Here is a 10,321-nt window from a genome sequence, read left to right as displayed (position 1 = left end):
GCCTAAAAATCGAGAGAAGAGTAACACAAAGAGTCCACCAACATGGAACAACAACACAGTAATTCCAGCAAGAGGTGAAAAAGAAGAAAGAAAAACAGCAATCATATTTACCTTGTCTCCTGGCGGTGGCGCAGCTGAGGCTGGTGGCGCAGTTCAGATCACACACGTACTATTACGGCCGTATGAAGACTCACACAGGAACACTCGAGCAACATTATTAAAGACCTTCCATCTAGTCCTGCAAACAGAGAAACGCTTGTTTGCTCTCTCTCTCTCTCTCTCTCTCTCTCTCTCTCTCTCTCTCTCTCTCTCTCTCTCTCTCTCTCTCTCTCTCTCTCTCTCTCTCTCTCTCTCCTAAGACCCTCTAAGAACCTCCACAAACAATAGTTATGTGAGGCGTGGATATGTATTAGTACGGATATTCTTGTTTATATCTTGTAAAGGCTTCATACATTCTCCACTGCCGGATAATTACGGTCATTATTAGATGAATTCTCCAACCTAACTAACCCAACTGAAGGGGCAGGAGTGAATGAAACACCTGCTGGCAGTGTTCTTTACGAGGTGGTAAGCGAATAAATTACAAGGCAGTTAACGCTCTCTTGTCCGGTCCTTAACTAATTCATGTTGGTAGTTTGCCCCATTGCCAACTCTGACCCGACATATCATATGGACATGACCTCGCCATTTATCCGAGATTTCTCTGGCGGTGCTGTACTCACCAATGATTTAATCTTTCCCCTATACGTATACCCAGCTCTGCCATTCGAGTTGCACGTCAGAACTGCTACGAACCTCCACCAGTTCTCCCCTGGCTTCACCACACTCGTACTTTCATTGATATGCGGGCCACTTGCTTTCCCGTTATGCTGCAGCTATGCTAGCTGGGTGGTAAGGGCATTCATGGTCGCTTGTTCAATGACTGGTAGATGTGCTGCCTCGGTATCACACTGCGCCACGGACACGCGCAAGTAGCGGGAGCGGCGCAGGGCTGTAGCCAAGTTTTGTTGGGCTAGAAAGCAGGACCCATAGTGATGAGCAATGATTCGAATCCCCCTCACTGCGCCATGAACGGGCAGTGAGACAATGAAACACTTACTGGCAGGTCTTCTTTGCTTGGTGGTGAGTACAAGGCAGTTAACGCCCTTGTGCCCAACCCCTAATTGCCTATTGCTGGCACGGTTTCCCCCGTTCCCAACTGCCAGATCTACGAGATCTTTGGCTAAGAACCCAAATAAACCAGTCTTACTCCACCCCATCAATCCGCACCAACTCTGACCCAACATATAGATACCCTTGCTCCCAACTCTGGCCCAACGTATCATACCGTATCAAACACACACACACACACACACACACTGAACCTGCTGTTCTACTGGGAACTATTATTCATTAAACATACTGCAGAGAGGAAAAAAAAAATACCAAGGCATGTCCATCCCATGTATAACTACCGTTGTGGAGGAAATGTTTTTAAGATACGCTCACCTCCAATGCAGTCTGTCATGGTATTCCACAACAAGTATGCTCTGCTCCGAGGTCCTCGATTTGCTGACACCCTTGGGCTCAGTGCAAGTAATCTCCATAGTATGTATAATCCTTGCCTCAGCGGCCGATACGTGAATCGCCAGTTACCGAGTCCCGTCCTCCCGCCCACTGCCTCAATCACAGAGTCCTTTATGTGCCTCACGATATATAACAAATACTAAGTCATTACTGCCATCTGCTCCTTACCTGTGCACGCCAGAGTGGCCGATGCCGTGGCTCCATGATATCCACGGTAGATCCATTTACCTGTAAAACTCACCGCAACAACTGCACACACAACTGGTAACTACTCTCATTCCGCTTGCCGGCTCAGCTCTGAGGGTTGCACCGTCGCTTTCCTTGTGACGAGATTGACGTCACGTAGCCAATCTGCTCAAATGAGTGTCTTTCACCAGTGCCGAAACAGTATTAATGTTTTCCTTTACATAATTTCATGAATATTGCTGAAATTGCCTATATATTTATGAAGTCTAACCCTATCAAGAACACTTAATGATTAGATATTTCATGTTCACGGAGACACTCGTTTAACTGCTCCTTCCTTTCATCCTCCTGTCAATGAAAACTGTAGCATTGAAAGTTTTCTATTTTTCTTATAATCACTACCGATATATTTATTTAGTAAAACTCATTGATATTAACGAAAACACTGATTGACGGTCAAATGAGCGTCTCTCATCACTATAGAAACGTCACATTTATCTATGTAATTATTATATTTACATAATCATATTAACATCAATAAAATTACCTATACATATGATAAGCCTAACGATATCAAGAACACTTAATGGTTAGATTATGTCATGTTCACTGGGACAGTCGTTTGAAAACCTCATCCTTTAATCTTTGTTATTTAATTTTCTTCTTCTTATTTCTTTCTTTCTTTCCTTCTTTCTTTTCTGCTATTACTTCGAGATATTGAACGTTGAACGAAGACCAGTCCTCATAACGAGGGCTGAGCAAGCGATGGAAAAAAAAATTACACCTGAGCATGACACGCCTCCACGAGTCACTGGAGTGTGTGGTCACCAACGTCAGCGTTTTGCGACAAAAGTTATTTATGTTTTGTATCCTCCTTTAGTAATTTCAGGAGCAGTATTGACGATCATTAAGAATCGGTGGTGCTGTAATATCCGAGTAATCATCGTAATATCCGAGTAATATTCGATATAGCCGGTGTGTTGGCCTCGTGCTGTGACATCGCTAGGAGGAAGGAGGCGTTCACAGCAAAACATGACAGGCTCCGTGACAAAGAGACACTTTACCTGCAGAGGCCTGGGGGATAGAGATGCCCGTATTGAACATGGTTTGGTGAATGACTAAGTTGGTTTTGCACTCAGATATCGAGGACTGACATCAAGCACTTACAAATGCACTAAAACTTGAATCTTTCTTGGGTTGGAAAAATAAAACTTCTGCAGCCTGCGTCACCTGTCTCACCATAACAAAGAGATAACAAGTAAGATCATCAAGTAAGAATGCCTCTGTTATTTGCTCCGTTTCCGAGATGATGCTGTGTCCTGAGTCATTATTTTGAAGTTATTCCTTTTTAATGAGCGCTACTCTCAATATAACACGAAAGTTACACGCCAAAGCAGTAAGTAGAATTTCATTATCACGAAAACTTGAACGAGAGAGAGAGAGAGAGAGAGAGAGAGAGAGAGAGAGAGAGAGAGAGAGAGAGAGAGAGAGAGAGAGAGAGAGAGGTAATAGGAGTACGAAGTAAACACGGAAAGAAAAACACTCACACACACACGAGAAACACATATTAGGGAAAGGAGGAAAAATATTGTTGGTGTAGCTGTTACAGTCTTGCTCTCTGTTTAATATTCACTCCAGCTCCCCCAAGGTTTATACTTTTCAGATATTTTCTCTTAGTTTTCTCTCTCCTCTACTATTCTCCTTTCCCCTCCAGCCACTGTTGATACCCAGTTATCCTCCTACATTTAATTTCTCTCCCTTTCACCTCTTTTTTTTCCATTCTTCTTCTCCTTTCTTCGCGTCTTCAGAGTCTGGTGCCATGTACGAGTTTTCTCCATTTGCTTTCGTCTCTTGCATCTTCCTCTGTGACTCCCAGCTTTTGCAGTTCTTTCTTCTTCATTATCCTTAACTTTCCTTCTCATACCCCTAATTCTCTCATCTCCCAATACACCGTTGTAAATTTAAAGGACTGAAAACATTTATGCTACTGCTACACGAACCTCCATCTTGTCGCAATGTAATTATTAGTAAACGCCCTAAACCAGATAATGCAACACCAATAAAACGTTTCCTCCTGCTCCACGTCCGTTTGGCCAATCACAAGGTAGTGTGCACTGGAACGGCACACATGATTGGTTAAGGAGACGGTTGTAGGAAACAGACGCCGCATCTTCTAATGTTGTTCTTGGGTTAGGAGTAAATTAATTGCTTCATCTTTCACACTAATTACGTGTTACATAATGGATAGTGCAGGAGAAACACTGAGGCACAATTAATTAGACATGTACGTTTTCCCATCCTGAGTAATATTAGTCTTAATTTTCAAGGGAATTCATCTTACGCAATACAAATACCATAGGATAAAGATAAATAAACTGACACCATCTTGCTGGAAGGGAGGAAAGAAGGGCAAGGACGGCACGACACGTGGGAGAAGGAAGGAAAAATTAAGGGGGGAAAACGGTAAAGTGAAGGAAGAAAAAGAGAAAAGGAAGTAATAGGAAGAGGATGAAAATGATAATGCCCAAAGGAGGTTTTCAACATAATTAAGTAAATTAAATAATTAGGAAATGTCTGGTGATAAGTGTTGAAAGTGGAAAAATATAAGAAAGAGACCGAAAAGTAAACGCAGGAAATGGGAGTACCTAATAGAACACTCATAAAAAATCGATAGTAAGTAAGCATGGATGCAAAAATAATATATATATATATATATATATATATATATATATATATATATATATATATATATATATATATATATATATATATATATATATATATAAGAACACCAAAACGAAAAAAAAGCGAAGAGAAAGGAACGAATACACGCTTAAAGAGTAAAGTCTGGAATATGAGAAAACAAAAAAGCGAGTGAAAAGTAGGGATGGACTCAGAATGGCTCTTTGTAAAGACTCTCAAGATTAATGAGAGAGAGAGAGAGAGAGAGAGAGAGAGAGAGAGAGAGAGAGAGAGAGAGAGAGAGAGAGAGAGAGAGAGAGAGAGTCCCATACAGTTTCCTGCTTAAAGATGTAATAAGAGAGGAAAAACGCTGAGAGTGAGAGAGAGAGAGAGAGAGAGAGAGAGAGAGAGAGAGAGAGAGAGTCCCATACAGTTTCCTGCTTAAAGATGTAATAAGAGAGGAAATACGCTGAGAGAGAGAGAGAGAGAGAGAGAGAGAGAGAGAGAGAGAGAGAGAGAGAGAGAGAGAGAGAGAGTCAGAGAGATTTTACGCAAGACTAATACCCTCCGTCCTTCCTCCATTACCTCCTCCTTCTCCTCGTCATCCTCATCCTCTTCCTCTTACTCCTACTCCTCCTCCTCACTTAACCACTCCATTTTAATGCCCATGTCTTTCTTTCTTCCTGTCCTTTTATATCCGCGTACCTTCCTTCCTATTCTTCCCCACCTCACCCTCCACCACCCACACACATATATACAGACACGCCTCACCCTAAGCTATTTTAGGCCTGTATTTGAAAACACCTTTGCTCTCTCACCACGACCACTTTCACAGCCCACAGAGATGATTTGCCGGGATCTCAAGGGTGTTTCTCCTACTGATAAGATAGAAATAGTTAATATGTCACTAGAACAGTAAGAAACCCGTGTAACTTCGACTAGAAAGAGACAATGTAGCGGAGATGCGGCGCAGAAATTTTTCAGCATACGGTCCTCTCGTGTGTGTGTGTGTGTGTGTGTGTGTGTGTGTGTGTGTGTGTGTGTGTTTGTTTGTGTTGCATAAGTAGTGTTTGGGGACGTGAAGCATCAGAGTACATGTGTGGGATATGTTTGCCTGCTGAATAATTTGCTTGAAAATGAGGTGAGGTGAGGCGGTGAAGGTGTTATTTTAGTGCTGGTGTTGTGGTGGTGTGGTAATGTGGGTGTGTTACCTTCGTGGTGTTGTTGTGAGTGTGTTATCTTTGTGGTAGTACTGTGGTGTTGTAGTGGAGAGGTGAGGTTGTGGTGATAAGGTGGGTGTTGTGATGGTGAGGTTGTGAGTGTGTTATCTTAGTGGTAGTGCTGTGATGAGGTGGGTGTTGTGGTGGTGAGATGGGTGTTATTGTGGTGAGATAAGTGCTGTTATGGAGGTTAGGTGTTGAGTGTGTTACCTTTGTGGTGTTGTTGTAGTAATATGGTGAATGTTGTTGTGAGGTGAGTGTCGTGGTGGTGAAGTGGTGACCATGTTACCTTCGTGGTGTTGTGACGAGGTGGGTGTCGGTGTGGTAGTGCAGTGGGCGAGCAGTGAGGGTAGTGGCCCCAGGTGCTCGACAGGAAATCTCGCATTAATTAACTGCTGAAACACGAAGAAGAGTAAGTAAAAATATCTATTAAAAGTATAAATTAATGCACTCTGGAAACGTGTACGATATAACGTGTTCTTTCTTCCTGTCGTTGTCTTTGAGTTCCACGGACAATAATGTAATGGATAAAACTTTTCAAATATATTTATCATGTTCAATCTAGATAGCATTATTTTTTATATTCTACTGAGAAGAACGCAAATTTTCATGCAGGAAGTAAACTTTTAAAGTCTTCTTTTCTGTAATAATGTATATCATTATGCACAGGGAGGATTATGAGATCATTCAATGGGATCAGCACGCCGTAATAGATATTTATAATGGTAACGCATGCACTTGGCTGGTGTAGAAGAACATGTGGTAGGTGACTATCGCTGGCGGTGAAAAGACTGAGTAAAAACTTTTATTTTATACATCTTTATTTGTAGTTATCAATTCATTAATTTATATTAATTTTTGTTGACGTATTTACTCGTTTATTTTTTTGTGCGTTTGTCCATGAAAATTGCAAATTTATATCATCAAATTGTATGGTATCATAATCCCATCAATCATGGAAATGTGGCTCTACAATGATAAAGATTAAAAACAGATTAAAACAGAGGATAGCAGTTTTCAATGGATTCCATTATTTATTGATAATGGATTCTAAAACCATTTTCATTTATAGTTTTCAATTGATGTATATACATATATATATATATATATATATATATATATATATATATATATATATATATATATATATATATATATATATATATATATATATATATATATATATATATATGTGTGTGTGTGTGTGTGTGTGTGTGTGTGTGTGTGTGTGTGTGTGTGTGTGTGTGTGTGTGTGTGTGTGTGTGTGTGTGTGTGTGTGTGTGTGTGTGTGTGTGTGTGTGTGTGTGTGTGTGTGTGTGTGTGTGTGTGTGTGTGTGTGTGTGTGTGTGTGTGTGTGTGTGTGTGTTGCATTCTAGTGATGTGTTTTATAATAAACCCATATGAAATACACCTGTGGATTCTTTGCGCCTCGTTACACCTGTCAGATCCACGCACACTCATGGGCAGGTAAAGATTATTTTTATTACCGTAATTACATTTTTGCCCAATATCAGTATCAATGGATCTAATATTTTTTTTTCTCATTTATCAATTAACTTATTCATTATTTTCATTCCTTAATTTGGGTGCAATTCCATCATCACAACCATAATCATTACGACCCATTGACTCAGAGATTAATGTAACTGATTATCAGTAACTACGGGTAATATATTCTTCTTATTTATAGACGTGCAAAGTTTTGCGTCATTAGAGTATAACTGGCACCGAGTGATCTATAACTTATGAGGTGATAAAGTGTAATCCTTCACAAGTAAAGTATGATTAAACGTTGGTAATAAATCAAGTGTAGGGAAAAGATGTTTCTTTTTTCTTCTTTTTTTTTTCTCTCCCTCTATTTCATTTGCATACATAATACAGCTCTCTGTACAGGTAAATTATTAACCAAAGTTGCAGAACATAGATGGGAAAATTATTTTATATCATGAAAACACGAGTTTCCTCAAAAGTGCCTTAATGTTTTTTGCACTTATTTTTCCCCTTCCTCATATTTACATACAAAGCGCGTATCTGAAAATAATAATAATAATAATAATAATAATAATAATAATAATAATAATAATAATAATAATAATAATTACAATAATAATAATAATAATAATAATAATAATAATAATAATAATAATAATAATAATAATATTAATATTAATAATAATAATAATAATAATAATAATAATAATGATAATAATAATAATAATAGTAGATAACAAACATGATAGGCTGTCATTGCCAAAATATAGGCCGTAGGATTTTCTTACATGAACGCATATAAATTTCCTTTGGCTTTCCTCTCCCTTCGCAAATCATCCTGGTGAGCTAGCCTTTAACTTTGCTATCCTCCACGACCTAGAGCAATTGCTGCAACACCCTACTCATATTCCTGACCGTCTTGGAGATACGCCCAACATTCTTGATCTTTTCCCAACCTCTAATCCTTCTGCTTATGCTGTCACCCTTTCTTCTCCGTTGGGCTCCTCTGATTACAACCTCAAATCTGTAACATGTCCTATCGCTCCAATCCTTCCTCAAAATCTCCCAAATCGGAGGTGCCTCTAGTGTTTTGCCTCTGCTAACTGGGGGCACCTGAGGAGGTATTATGTTGATTTTCCTTGGAATAACTACTGCTTCCATGTCAAAGACCCCTCTCTGTGTGCTGAGCGCATAACAAGTGATAGCATCTGACATGAAGGCATACATTCTTCACTTCTTCTTTCTACCTAAACTTTCCAAATCTTGGTTTAACACAGCCTGTTCTCGTGCTATACATGATAAAGAGGTAGCCCACAAAAGATACTTGAGCCTTCCATTACCAGAATCTCATGCGTTTTATATTTCTGCCCGGAATCATACCAAGTCTGTTCTCCAACTAGCCAAAAACTCCTTCATTAATAGAAAGTGCCAAAATCTTTCAAGATCTAACTCCCCTAGTGACTTCTGGCACCTAGCCAAAAACATCTCCAATAACTTTGCTTCTTCACCTTTCCCTCCTTTATTTTAACCTGATGGCACCACTGCCATCTCATCCAGCTGAACTCTTCGCTCAAACCTTTGCTAAGAACTCTACCTTGGATGATTCAGGGCTCGTTCTTCCCTCTCCTCCACCCTCTGACTACTTCATGCTACCTATTAGGATCTTTCGCAGTGATGTTTTCCATGCCCCCGCTGGCCTTTACCCTCGGAAGGCTTGTGGACCTGATGGGGTCCCTCCTATTGTTCTCCGAAACTGTGCCTCCAAGCTTACACCTTGCCTAGTCAACTCTTCCAACTCTGTCTATCAACATCTACCTATCCTTCTTGTTGGAAGTTTGCCTACATTCAGCTTGTTCCTTAAAAGGGGGACCGTTCTAATTCCTCAGACTACCGTCCAATTGCTTTAATTTCCTGCCTCTCTAAAGTTTTTAATTTATCCTCAACAGGAAGATTCTTAAACATCTATCACTTCACAACCTTCTATCTGATCAGTTCTGTCGAGGTAATCTTTTGGTTTTCCTTACTGAATCTTGGTCATCCTCTTTTAGGGATTTTGGTGAAACTTTTGCTGTTGCCTTAGACATATCAAAAGCTTTTGATAAAGTCTGGCACAAAGCTTTGGTTTCCAAACTACCCTTCCACGGCTTTCATCCTTCTCTCTGTAACTTCATCTCAAGTTTTCTTTCTGGTTGTTTTATTGCTGCTGTGGTGGACGGTCACTGTTCTTCTAAATCTACTTACAGTGGTGTTCCTCAGGGTCCTGTCACCCACTCTCTTCCTATTATTCATCAATGACCTTTTAAACCTAGCTTCTTGTCCTATCCACTCCTAAACTGATGATACCACCCTGCACTTTTCCACGTCTTTTCATTTTCGTCCAACCCTTCAAGAAGTAAACATTTCACGCAGGGGAGCCACAGAATGCCTGACTTCTGAACTCTCTAAAATTTTTGATTGGCGCGAAGCAAACATAGTATTGTTCAATGCCTCAAAATCTCAATTCCTCTATTTGTCAACTCGACACAACTTTCCAGACAACTATCCCCTCTTCTTCAATGACACTCATCTGTCCCCCTCTTCTACACTGAACATCTTCGGTATGTCTTTACTTATAATCTAAACTGGAAACTTCACATCTCATCTCCAGTTAAAACAGTTTCTATGAAGTTATGCGTTCAGAGTCGTCTCCGTCAGTTTTCTCACCCCCCAAGCTGCTAACTCTGTACAAGGGCTTTATCTGTCCGTGTATGGAGTATGCTTCACATGTATTAGGGGGGATTCCACTCATACCACTCTTTTAGACAGGGTGGAATCAAAAGCTTTTCGTCTTATTAACTCCTCTCCTAACTGACTGTCTTCAGCCTCTCCCATCGCCGCAGTGTTGTATTTTTTGCTGTCTTCTACCACTATTTTAACGTTAACTACTCTTCTGATCTTGCTAACTGCATGCCTCCCCTCCTCCCGTGGCATCACTGCACTCACATCCCTATTCTGTCCACCTCTCTCATGCAAGACTTAACTAGTACTCTCAACCATTCATCCCTTTCTCTGGTAAAGTCTGGAACTCTCTCCCTGCTTCTGTATTTCCTCCTTCTAATGACTTGAATTATTTCAAGAGGAAGGTTTTAAGGCACTTATCCTTCAGTAATCCTTTTAAATTAAAATAAATAAATAAA

The 10,321-nt window shown here is 40.1% G+C and overlaps 1 long non-coding RNA gene across 1 annotated transcript in view; it reads right to left on the bottom strand.

Annotated features, from left to right (window-relative positions):
- LOC135115007 (uncharacterized) overlaps window positions 1-1,885 on the bottom strand; it is a 20,754-nt gene extending 18,869 nt beyond the window's left edge. The window contains exons 1-2 of the long non-coding RNA XR_010275754.1: window positions 1,735-1,885; window positions 112-238 (exon numbers count right to left, since the gene is read on the bottom strand). This is a non-coding gene — a long non-coding RNA (uncharacterized LOC135115007). The remainder of the gene's footprint in view (window positions 1-111; window positions 239-1,734) is intronic.
- Window positions 1,886-10,321: the final 8,436 nt, after the last annotated feature.

This window comes from Scylla paramamosain, chromosome 28 (genome assembly GCF_035594125.1).
Source record: "Scylla paramamosain isolate STU-SP2022 chromosome 28, ASM3559412v1, whole genome shotgun sequence".
NCBI classification, from domain to species: domain Eukaryota; kingdom Metazoa; phylum Arthropoda; class Malacostraca; order Decapoda; family Portunidae; genus Scylla; species Scylla paramamosain.
This window is presented reverse-complemented; position numbering and strand designations above follow the sequence as displayed.